This window comes from Lipotes vexillifer, unplaced genomic scaffold (assembly GCF_000442215.2).
Source record: "Lipotes vexillifer unplaced genomic scaffold, Lipotes_vexillifer_v1.1 scaffold799, whole genome shotgun sequence".
Lineage (NCBI taxonomy): Eukaryota > Metazoa > Chordata > Mammalia > Artiodactyla > Lipotidae > Lipotes > Lipotes vexillifer.
In genome coordinates, this window is record NW_006787679.1 from 385,029 (window position 1) to 396,112 (window position 11,084).

Consider the following 11,084-nt stretch of genomic DNA (forward strand, 5'->3'; position numbering starts at 1 on the left):
GTCGTGAAGGTAGAATAGGAATTGGATATACATATAACCTTCCCTAATAAAAAATGCATGATTTTTCTATTTTGAAGTCATTTGAGTCATAGTTATGTAGTAGAGAGCACATTGATTTAGGAGGCATGAGGTCATGTTTATCAAGATTCTGCAATGAACTTGCTATAGGACCAAATTAGCCTCTCTGTCATCTGCAAAATCCACAGTACACAACCAGTCACATGGCACTGAGTTCGTATTGACAATCAGACCCAAAAGATACCATGGACTTTGCCCATCAACACATATATTTAGCTTTAAGAAAGCACACAGAATAGGCAACAATACAACATCCATGGTGACAACATAGTGGAGGTCTTTTATCTTCAATGTACAGTTTACAAATGACCCAGGCACTCTGCACTTGAAATGCAAGTGATCACAAAAAACAAGAGTGGGTGAGTGCAGACTATCTCAGTTCAGGGAAGCCCCAGCTCTGGAGGTCTCCTCAACAAGGAAGATTCAGTCAAGGATCAAATCCTCAGGTTTCCTTGAGGCCAGAGCAAAGATTACAAATCAGTTGTTGACCATTCCAGCTGAATCTTCTTTATTTACCTGTAAAATAAGGGACTGATTTACATGGACTTTATTTCTTTGAAATACTTGGTTCAAATTCTAGCATCATCACTTACTAGTTTTGTGAATTTGGATAAGTTATTTAGCCTCTCTGAATTCCCATTTCTTTGATGGCAAAGTAAGTATGAAATTACCTATCACTTAGTTTTGTTACATGGTTTAATTGGCCTAAAATACTTTTGACATGATATGGAGAGGCAGACTATTTTAATATAGACCTTAAATTTTGTAATTTTCCTTTCTTTGCCTCACTGGAAGTATTATTCATGGCTTCATTCCTACACTGGTTCTAATGGACCATTAGGGTCTGTTATAAAAAAAAAACTTAGAAGGGCAATGGGTTTTTAAAATAAGCTAGAGAAAAAGAGTATCTTTGGAGAATGGGTAGATTTCCTTGAGTTAAAAAAGAGTTCAGAAGAAGTGGAGAGTGAGGACACATATAGGTTGCTGGACTCCATAAGATTCTGGGAGTTGATGTTGGGAAAGTGGTCTGACTGGGTGGGCACTCATGATTTGTGAAGAGCTGAGTAATTCCTGTCAATCTCCCATGACATGGCTTGCCCCTGTCTGACAAACTATTGGGAGAGCTCATATGCAGTGTCCCAGGAAGTGGGAGATGAGTCTTGACTCCTTATACATGAAAGGCTTGGTGCATGGTGGTGACAGAGTAGTACTTTGTTGTTTGGTTTTCCCAGCCCCCAGAACTTGTGATCAATCTATGATCTGGCCACTTCAGTTGCCTTGACACTCAGTACCAATTTCTACCACTGAATTTATTATACAGAATTTCCCATTGATTACTGAATTGTTTAAAATGATTTAGCTGGCCATTTTAGAGGTGTCAATTCAGTAACTTATAAGATTTTCTTGAGTTTAAAAAGTGCTCAGGATCAGCCCGGAGCAGGAGCAGAAGTGACCAGCCAAACCCAAATTGCAATCCACCATTCATGAGACATAAGGGATAACTGATTATGGCGGAAGAGTAAGATGCGGAGATCACCTTCCTCCCCATAGATACATCAGAAATACATCTACAAGTGGAACAACTCCTACAGAACACCTACTGAACACTGGCAGAAGACCTCAGACCTCCAAAAAGGCAAGAAACTCCCCACGTACCTGGGTAGGTCAAAAGAAAAAAGAATAAACAGAGACAAAAGAATAGGGACGGGACCTGCACCAGTGGGAGGGAGCTGTGAAGGAGGAAAGGTTTCCACACACTACAATCCCCTTCACAGGCGGAGACTGCGGGTGGCGGAAGCGGGGAGTTTTGGAGCCGCAGAAGAGAGCGCAGCAACAGGGGTGCGGAGGGCAAAGTGAAGAGATTTCCGCAAGGAGGATTGGTGCCGACCAGCACTCACCAGCCCAAGAGGCTTGTATGCTCACCCGCCGGGATGCGCGGGGCTGGGAGCTGAGGCTGGGGCTTTGGTGGGATCCCAGGGAGAGGCCTGGGGTTGGAGGTGTGAACACAGCCTGAAGGGGTTAGTGCACCACGGCTAGCAGGGAGGGAGTCCGGGAAAAAGGCTGGACCTGCTGAAGAGGCAAGAGACTTTTTCTTCCCTCTTTGCTTTGGGGTGCCTGAGGAGAGGGGATTAAGAGCGCTGCTTAAAGGAGCTCCAGAGATGGGCGCGAGCCGTGGCTAACAGCACAGACCCCAGAGACAGGCATGAGATTTTAAGGCTGCTGCTGCCACCACCAAGAAGCCTGTGTGCAAGCACAGGTCACTCCCCACACCTCCCTTCTGGGGAGACTGTGCAGCCCGCCACTGTCAGAGTCCCGGGATCCAGGGACAACATCCCCGGGAGAACGCACGGCGTGCCTCAGGCTGGTGCTACATCCCACCGGCATCTGCCATACCCCTCCCTGCCCCTGGCCTGAGTGAGCCAGAGACCCCACATCAGTGGCTCCTTTAACCGCATCCTGTCTGAGCGAAGAACAGACGCCCTCCGGCAACCTACATGCAGAGGCGGGGCCAAATCCAAAGCTGAAACCCGGGAGCTGTGAGAACAAGAAGGGAAAGGGAAATCTATCCCAGGAGCCTCAGGAGCAGCAGATTAAATCTCCACAATCAACTTGATGTTCACTGCATCTGTGGTATACCTGAATAGACAACGAATCATCCCAAATTGATGAGGTGGACGTTGAGAGCAAGATTTATTATTTTTTCCCCTTTTCCTCTTTTTGTGAGTGTGTGTGTATGTTTCTGTGTGAGATTTTGTCTGTATAGCTTTGCTTTCACCATTTGTCCTAGGGTTCTATCCATCCATTTTTTTTTTTTTACTTAAAAAATTTTTTTTTTCTTAATAATAATTGTTTTACTTTAATAACTTTATTTTACCTTTCTTTTCTTTTCTTTTACCCTCTTTCTTTCTTTTTTTCTTTCTACTTTTTCTCCCTTTTATTCTGAGCCATGTGGATGAAAGTGTCTTGGTGCTGCAGCCAGGAGTCAGTGCTGTGCCTCTGAGGTGGGAGAGCCAACTTCAGGACATTGGTCCACAAGACACTTCCCAGCTCCACGTAATATCAAATGGCAAAAATCTCCCAGAGATCCCCATCTCAAAACCAACACCCAGCTGCACTCAACGACCGGCAAGCTACAGTGCTGGACACCCTATGCCAAACAACTAGCAAGACAGGACACAACCCCACCCATTAGCAGAGGCTGCCTAAAATCATAATAAGTCCACAGACACCCCTAAACACACCACCAGAGGGGGAGCTGCCCACCAGAAAGACAAGATCCAGCCTCATCCACCAGAACACAGGCACTAGTCCCCTCCTCCAGGAAGCCTACATAACCCACTGAACCAACTTTAGCTACTGGGGACAGACATCAAAAACAACGGGAACTCTGAACTTGCAGCCTTCAAAAAGGAGACCCCAAACACAGTAAGATAAGCAAAATGAGAAGACAGAAAAACACACAGCAGATGAAGGAGCAAGATAAAAACCCACCAGACCTAACAAATGAAGAGGAAATAGGCAGTTTACCTGAAAAAGAATTCAGAATAATGATAGTAAAGATGATGCAAAATCTTGGAAATAGAATAGAGAAAATGCAAGAAACATTTAACAAGGACCTAGAAGAACTAAAGATGAAAAAGACAACGATGAACAACACAATAAATGAAATTAAAAATACTCTTGAAGGGAGCAATAGAAGAATAACTGATGCAGAAGAACGGATAAGTGACCTGGCAGATAAAATAGTGGAAATAACTACTGCAGAGCAGCATAAAAGAAAAAGAATGAAAAGAACTGAGGACAGTCTCAGAGACCTCTGGGACAACATTAAACACACCAACATTTGAATTATAGGGGTTCCAGAAGAAGAAGAAAAAAAGAAAGGGACTGAGAAAATATTTGAAGAGATTATAGTTGTAAACTTCCCTAATATGGGAAAGGAAATCGTTAATCAAGCCCAGGAAGCACAGAGAGTCCCATACGTGATAAATCCAAGGAGAAACACGCCAAGACACATAATAATCAAGCTGTCAAACATTAAATACAAAGAAAACATTAAAAGCAGCAAGGGAAAAACAACAAATAACACACAAGGGAATCCCCAAAAGGTTAAGAGCTGATCTTTCAGCAGAAACTCTGCAAGCCAGAAGGGACTGGCAGGGCATATTTAAAGTGATGAAGTAGAAAAACCTACAACCAAGATTACTCTACCCAGCAAGGATCTCATTCAGATTTGATGGAGAAATTAAAACCTTTACAGACAAGCAAACCTGAGAGAGTTCAGCACCACCATACTAGCTTTACAAAGAATGCTAAATTAACTTCTCTAGGCAAGAAACATAAGAGAAGGAAAAGACCCACAATAACAAACCCAAAACAATTAAGAAAATGGGAATAGGAACATACATATCGATAATTACCTTAAATGTAAATGGATTAAATTCTCCTAACAAAAGGCACAGACTGGCTGAATGGATACGAAAACAAGACCCATATATATGCTGTCTACAAGAGACCCATTTTAGACCTAGAGACACATACAGACTGAAAGTGAGGAGATGAAAAAAGATATTCCATGCAAATGGAAACCAAAAAAAGGTTGGAGTAGCAATTCTCATATCAGACAAAAGAGCTTTTAAAATAAAGACTATTAGAAGAGACAAAGAAGGATACTACATAATGATCAAGGGATCAATCAAAGAAGAAGATATAACAATTGTAAATATTTATGCACCCAACATAGGAGCACCTCAATACATAAGGCAAATACTAACAGCCATAAAAGGGGAAATCAACAGTAACACATTCATAGTAGGGGACTTTAACACCCCACTTTCACCAATGGACAGATCATCCAAAATGAAAATAAATAAGGAAACACAAGCTTTAAATGATACATTAAACAAGATGGACTTAATTGATATATATAGGACATTCCATCCAAAAACAACAGAGTACACATTTTTCTCTATTGCTCATGGAACATTCTCCATGATAGATCATATCTTGGGTCACAAATCAAGCCTTGGTAAATTTAAGAAAATTGAAATTGTATTAAGCATCTTTTCCGACCACAACACTATGAGACTAGATATCAATTACAGGAAAAGATCTGTAAAAAATACAAACACATGGAGGTTAAACAATACACTACTTAATAACGAAGTGATCACTGAAGAAACCAAAGATGAAATAAAAAAATACCTAGAAACAAATGACAATGGAGACACGACAACCCAAAATCTATGGGATGCAGCAAAAGCAGTTCTAAGAGGGAAGTTTACAGCAATACAATCCTACCTTAAGAAACAGGAAACATCTCGAATAAACAACCGAAACTTGCACCTAAAGCAATTAGATAAAGAAGAACAAAAAACCCCCAAAGTTAGCAGAAATCATAAAGATCAGATCAGGAATAAATGAAAATGAAATGATGGAAATGATAGCAAAGATCAATAAAACTAAAAGCTGGTTCTTTGAGAAGATAAACAAAATTGATAAACCATTAGCCAGAGTCATCAAGAAAAAAAGGGAGAAGACTCAAATCAATAGAATTAGAAATGAAAAAGGAGAAGTAACAACTGTCACTGTAGAAATAGAAAAGATCATGAGAGATTACTACAAACAACTCTATGCCAATAAAATGGACAATCTGGAAGAAATGGACAAATTCTTAGAAATGCACAACCTGCCAAGACTGAATCAGGAAGAAATAGAAAATATGAACAGACCAATCACAAGCACTGAAATTGAAACTGTGATTAAAAATCTTCCAACAAACAAAAGCCCAGGACCAGATGACTTCACATGCGAATTCTATCAAACATTTAGAGAAGAGCTAACATCTATCCTTCTCAAACTTCCAAAATATAGCAGAGGGAGGAACACTCCCAAACTCTTTCTACAAGGCCACCATCACCCTGACACCAAAACCAGACAAGGATGTCACAAAGAAAGAAAGCTACAGGCGCCAATATCACTGATGAACATAGATGCAAAAATCCTCAACAAAATACTAGCAAACAGAATCCAACAGCACATTAAAAGGATCATACACCATGATCAAGTGGGGTTTATTCCAGGAATGCAAGGATTCTTCAATATACGCAAATCTATCAATGTGATTAACCATATTAACAAATTGAAGGAGAAAAACCATATGATCATCTCAATAGATGCAGAGAAAGCTTTTGACAAAATTCAACACCCATTTATGATAAAAACCCTGCAGAAAGTAGGTGTAGAGGGAACTTTCCTCAATATAATAAAGGCCGTATATGACAAGCCCACAGCCAACATCATCCTCAATGGCGAAAAACTGAAAGCATTTCCACTAAGGTCAGGAACAAGACAAGGTTGCCCACTCTCACCACTCTTATTCAACATAGTTTTGGAAGTTTTAGCCACAGCAATCAGAGAAGAAAAGGAAATAAAAGGAATCCAAATCGGAAAAGAAGAAGTAAAGCTGTCACTGTTTGCAGATGACATGATACTATACATAGAGAATCCTAAAGATGCTACCAGAAAACTACTAGAGCTAATCAATGAATTTGGTAAAGTAGCAGGATACAAAATTAATGCACAGAAATCAATCTGAAAGTGAAATCAAATCTGAAAGTGAAACCAAGAAAACATTTACCATTGCATGGTAAACATACCATTGCACAAAAAAAATAAAATATCTAGGAGTAAACCTACCTAACGAGACAAAAGACATGTATGCAGAAAATTATAAGACACTGATGATAGAAATTAAAGATGATACAAATAGTTGGAGAATATACCATGTTCTTGGATTGGAAGAATCAACATTGTGAAAATGACTCTACTACCCAAAGCCATCTATGGATTCAATGCAATCCCTATCAAACTACCACTGGCATTTTTCACAGAACTAGACTAAAAAATTTCACAGTTTTGTATGGAAACACAAAAGACCCTGAATAGCCAAAGCAATCTTGAGAAAGAAAAACGGAGCTGGAGGAATCAGGCTGCCTGACTTCAGACTATACTACAAAGCTACAGTAATCAAGACATTATGGTACTGGCACAAAAACAGAAAGATAGATCAATGGAACAGGATAGAAAGCCCAGAGATAAACCCATGCACATATGGTCACCTTATCTTTGATAAAGGAAGCAGTAATGTACAGTGGAGAAAGGACAGCCTCTTCAATAAGTGGTGCTGGGAAAACTGGACAGATACATGTAAAAGTATGAGATTAGATCACTCCCTAACACCATACACAAAAATAAGCTCAAACTGGATTAAAGAGCAAAATGTAAGGCCAGAAACTATCAAACTCTTAGAGGAAAACATAGGCAGAACACTCTGACATAAATCACAGCAAGATCCTTTTTGACCCACCTCCTAGAGAAATGGAAATAAAAACAAAAATAAACAAACGGGACCTAATGAAACTTCAAAGCTTTTGCACAACAAAGGAAACCATAAACAAGACCAATAGACAACCTTCAGAATGGGAGAAAATATTTGCTATTGAAGCAACTGACAAAGGATTAATCTCCAAAATTTACAAGCAGCTCATGCAGCTCAATATCAAAAAGCAAACGACCCAATCCAAAAATGGGCAGAAGACCTAAATAGACATTTCTCCAAAGAAGATATACCGACTGCAACAAACACATGAAAGAATGCTCAACATCATTAATCATTAGAGAAATGCAAATCAAAAGTACACAATGAGACCATCATGTCACACCAGTCAGAATGGCCATCATCAAAAAATCTAGAAATAATAAATGCTGGAGAGGGTGTGGAGAAAAGGGAACACTCTTGCACTGCTGGTGGGAATGTGAATTGGTACAGCCACTATGGAGGAAACTCCACAGTATGGAGGTTCCTTAAAAATCTACAAATAGAACTACCATATGACACAGCAATCCCACTACTGCGCATATACCCAGAGAAAACCATAATTCAAAGAGTTATGTACCAAAATGTTCATCGCAGCTCTCTTTACAATAGCCAGGACATGGAAGCAACCTAAGTGTCCATCATCAGATGAATGGTTAAAGAAGATGTGGCACATATATACAATGGAATATTACTCAGCCATAAAAGGAAATGAAATTGAGCTATTTGTAATTAGGTGGATGGACCTAGAATCTGTCATACAGAGTGACGTAAGTCAGAAAGAGAAAGACAAATACCATATGCTAACAAATATTTATGGAATTTAAGAAAAAAAATATTATGAAGAACATAGGGGTAAGATGGGGATAAAGATACAGACCTACTAGAGAATGGACTTGAGGATGTGGGGAGGGGGAAGGGTAAGCTGTTACAAAGTGAGAGAGTGGCATGGACATATATGCACTACCAAACATAAAATAGATAGCTAATGGGAAGCAGCCGCATAGCACAAGGAGATCAGCTCGGTGGTTTGTGACCACCTAGAGGGGGTGGATTGGGAGGGTGGGAGAGAGGGAGATGCAAGAGGGAAGAGATATGGGAACATATGTATATGTATAACTGATTCACTTTGTTATAAAGCAGAAACTAACACACCATTGTAAAGCAATTATACTCCAATAAAGTTGTAAAAAAAAAAAGTGCTTAGTAACTTTTATACAGAGATAAGGACTACTTTCTATCTTTATCCCTGCATTAGAACATCTACCATCACAATTATTATAAAAACAATATATATACATTTTATGTAGTAAATGGTAATATTTTCCATCAAAAATTTTCCTGAAGAAATCAGGAAATCTTGACTAGTTTTAAGGAAACTGGTTTTTAGTCATAGGTTTTAAAGAAAGATGGAGTCTAGTGTTTTCAGCCAATATTTATTAGTGGTCTGAGTACACAACCCAGGTTTTTTTTTTTCCTTTTTTGATTTTCTTTCACATTTTAATCTTTTTCTCCTATTGAGAGAAATATGTAAAATAAAAAGGTGTAAATGATTTAGTTGACTATTTAGACTCATGTAGTTTACTTAGGCAATATGAAGAGCATTTCTCTCATTTACTTGCTTGTGTGGAAGTACATAGCCTTTGAATTTGAATGTCTTAGTGTGCCTTATCAGCACTGTTAATTTAATTCTGGAACATCTTTTATATTAGTCAGCTATTGCAGCAATAAAACTGTATAACAAATAACTTTAAAAAAGCTTACAAGCTGTTAGCCATTTACAAGAATAGACATTTATTTTTCTGACTTATGAGTCTATGGGTTGGCTAGATTCCTGTTGGGCTTGGCTCTGGGTTATAGGTTGGCTTTGGTTATGCCCCACATAACTCATTCTGGGATGAGTAACTACTAGGGCCATGCTTTTCTCATCATGATGGCAGATATGCTAAAGGCCAAATCAAGTTATGCAAACATGTGTAAGGCCTCTGCTCAAATTGTTTGCTAATGTAATGGCTGAAGCAAATCACATGGCCAGGTCACATTGGCTTTCTCTTATGGGAGGTTCAGCAAAGTCATATGGCAATGCCAGTGTTAAGTATTATTCTCTAGCTAAGATGGAATGAAGAATTGGAAACAATAACCCTGTCTACCACTTTTTGAATAGAGGGTGCTAGTGTTCCTTAAGGAGTTTTCAGCTAAACCTAATCATCGTGGACTGAACTGGGTATTGACTGGGGTGGACTGAGAAAGAAATAGATATCTTTTGCCCCAGAAATGAGGCAAATCCTAATGCTTAGTCCCTGTGCATGCATGCGTTCACACACACACACACACACACACACACACACACACACACACACACAATAGCGTCTGTCCTTTCAAATGCCTAGGCTAATACTCTGATTTTATAATTATGAAAATGGCCCTGGTTTTCAAACCAAAGAGGTTTCAGGGAAATATACCAGCAAAAAAAAAAAAAAAAAAAAAAAAAGAGTGATGCTTGTTTCCCCAAAATTCTTCAACTTTCATGCCCTTAACTTCTTGTATATTATGCCTAATTGTGATTCTGTACAATATTACAATGGTAACAGTCTGTCCCAGACTGAATCCCAGCCAATAGCAGCCTCTATCAACCATCTCCCAGTCTGTCCTTTGTTGGAGCAATTATATCACGTGCTTAGACTAGCAAATGAATAAATAGTCTGGAATCATTTTGAGTGTCACCATATTATTTCTATAAAAACTATAAAATTGATCTAGTAAACTCTTGGAGCTGTGAGGGTCAGGGATTATAGGTGTCTTTGTTTTTCACCATTGAACCACTAGTCTCTGAAATCCTTTTTCTTGGCTGTATCCTTAGGATTGAATGCTGAACTCAAGAATGAATGTGAATAAATGATTTGCTTTTTGGATTAAAAATTTACCAATATTTATAATCCAAAGCCATGAAAAACTAGGACCCACCTCTGCTGATGCATTTAGTGTTTCTGTTATGGTAAATAGTCCTTTGGTTAAAGATAAGTCTATTCCTGTTTATATGGCAGGTGTTTGGGATTATTTCAGATTTTGACATTCTCCTAAGAGGACACCCAAACCTGCATGGTCTGCAGAGGACTTTTGATTTGGATCTATTCCCTTGACATCCAGGCCTAAAGGAGACTTATTTGTTGCAGTGATGAGCAGGATCTGGAAACTCAGTAAAACAGGTGGGTGTTTGTGAATCCCAACCAAGCCTCAAGTTGAATGCAGTTCTAGAATACATGAGAATTGTTTGTGTCACTGTCACTGTGTCATCATCATGCTGATTCTATCTTGGACACATTAGGCCAATGGTACAAGTGACCTTGGCTACTCGAGGTGATGCTCACTGCCAAAAAAACTTCAGAGAGCCATGGGTTGCAATGGAGCAGGCACTGGGTTGGTGGCCACTGCGTTGTGCTTCTAGGCCTTGTCTCTGGATGTGTTTCCTGGAACTCTGGTACATTCAATGTCATTGCTGTCCATCTCTTAAACATAGTCCCTATTAGAGAACTGGGTTATTTTGAATAAAAAATTTGCTCCCAAAGTGAACCTGAATTCACTGAGCTCATTTGCCAATCCCAGGCTTGACCCCCAGTGTTTCCTGCTG